A 2,415-nucleotide genomic window follows, 5' to 3' on the forward strand; every position below is an offset into this window, starting at 1 on the left:
TTTTTTTTTAAGTCACTTTCCAATTCCCATTACTGAAAACCCTCTTCTGGTCTTCATATCAAATCCATCACAAATATGAAGACATATGAAGTGCTTTGAAAGCACCTCATTTGCTAACCCTGAAGCTGAAATGTTAGAAGACATCCAGTTTGTTTGGCAAGCTCAGTTTTTCATAAACAGGCTATATTAACTCCTCATAGTCCTGCTGTCATGCTCACTGAGACGTTCTCTCTTAAGATTTCTTCCATTTTCTGGTAAAATATTGAAATTCCCCGTTCTACGTTTTCCCTGGATTATTTCCAGGGAAATAATGTTTCCTTATCTTGGAAATTGGTCCCACATGTCTTCTTTTAATACTTCTGATAAATCCTTGATCATGATTCATATTTTTCAATCTTTTAATAAATGGACTTCTTAAGCAAGTTCTGATCAGTTTTTTTTAATTTGGGAATTGGGAAGGTGGTTCCTTCAGATCTACTGATCTGTACTCATTCCAAGGGCACCCTTTCTTGGGTAGGCTTGCTTTGTAGATATTGAAGAACTAAGGCGGGGCCAAAAAGAAATCTGGAAGTGGAAATAGGGTAAAACAAGTTGCAGGCTTAAAAGCAAAAAATATATAGTCAACGCTATTTTCATAAATTCTTTTTGTGAGAATATAAGATAGGGTAACTAGAAGGGGTTCAGAGTAGAAAATGTTGGGAACAGAGAGGAGAAAGAAGAAAAGAGATAGGATTATGATAGGACCTGAACTGCCTTGGGTGTACAAACATGAGATAACGCTACCAACATGAGCAACATTCAGGTTGTGGGTTCAGACCCTAATCCTTCCAGGTCAACTCCTGGAATTTCTGGAAAGTAGTGATGTCCCTGTGTTTTTAACATACAGAGCATGTCAAACACCCTTTCCTCTATGCCATGACACTAATTTTTAGAAATCAGCATGCAGTATTTAATAATAATTATTTCTTCTTGTTATTTAGCTTTAAAATTAACAATTAGCAATTTAAAAAAGAGGACAACTCTTTTAAAGATATTATTCAAAGTCAGCAAAATATTTCATGTGTGCACTAACATTTACACATATTAAACAAAAAACTTTCACCTCACAGTTTGCACTCTGTTTCACTGTCTTGAATTTTTAAAACGAAACCTCTAAGAGGTCACATAAAATAACAGAATTGATACAAACCAAGTTTTGTTGTTTCACCGTGTACTATTGATGGTTTTTCTTCATCTATAGTTTAAATGAGGGATATGTTTTATCGCTGGAGTTGAGGACATAAACTGCACCCAATGTAAACTCAAAGGCTCCCTAAAAATTTATTCCCAAAAGGAACATGAATACGTGTCCGCCTGATTGGAGACTATATGGCTGAGAATTTCTGAATTAGCTTCCATGTAGACTACAGTATTTATTAAATGATAAACCATAAAAATGTATATACATATAATTAAAATTTAACAGTAACAGTAACAATTGTTTAATTCAGACCAACACAGTTTTTTGAGGTTGGGAGAAGTATTTTATCATTGGCATTTTTTTAGAATCACTGGTTTGTGGTGAAAGTAAAAACACGGTTGTACCTGGGGTGCTCTCACTGTCTTTGGTGGCCACTGCTGGACGGTCATGGGGAGTGGTGAGCAGGATAGCATACACAAATATACTCGGAGGAGTGTTTGCAAGCAGGAAGAATTAGGGCCAAAATAAGGGTCTACATTTTTTGTGGAGTTAAATTATGCATGGATATTGCATTTCGCATATTTATGCTTTGTCTCTAGTTCTACGAATATCTTCAGGACACTGTCAGCAAGAGCCATTCGAGGTCCCAAACCCTGTTTTGTGCTTCTCTGTATTGTCCCCCTCCTCTGTCCCACACCCTAGATGTAGCACAGTGCTCGGTTCACTTTTAAGTCCCCTGTAAATGTCTACTGATAGATTTCTCCAATCAGTATCTTCAACAATGTAAAAGCAACTCATCCTCTCTGTGCTATTTGAACTCATGAGTTACACCCTCCTCTTTCCTTCATTACCTGCACTAGTGGGCTTGTTTTTCCATAACGCAGTTATATAAAAAAAACTCTTGATTCTCTGCAACCCTATTTATTAGCTTGGCTTCACTGCGTTTGGCTTCTGCTGCCTCAGAAGACCACCCTAGTGCTAGGAACAAAGAAAGGCAGGAGGTGGAAAGAAGACCCTAAAGATTTTGGTGCTCTGCATCCACCCATGGTCATTCGGATGCAGATTCTTAGCACCCCCTGGAGTGGTGAGGACTCCCTGATATTTTTACAAAGCGGAAGTGACATATATCTACAGAAATGTCCAGGGACCCTGGTGGGAGTGCCTGGGGGAGCCGGAAGATGAAGCTTGGGAAACTTCGCAGGCCCTTGTCTGCCTTTGTCGGGGGAGATTCTGCT

Source organism: Pteropus vampyrus, unplaced genomic scaffold (assembly GCF_000151845.1).
Source record: "Pteropus vampyrus isolate Shadow unplaced genomic scaffold, Pvam_2.0 Scaffold109, whole genome shotgun sequence".
NCBI lineage: Eukaryota > Metazoa > Chordata > Mammalia > Chiroptera > Pteropodidae > Pteropus > Pteropus vampyrus.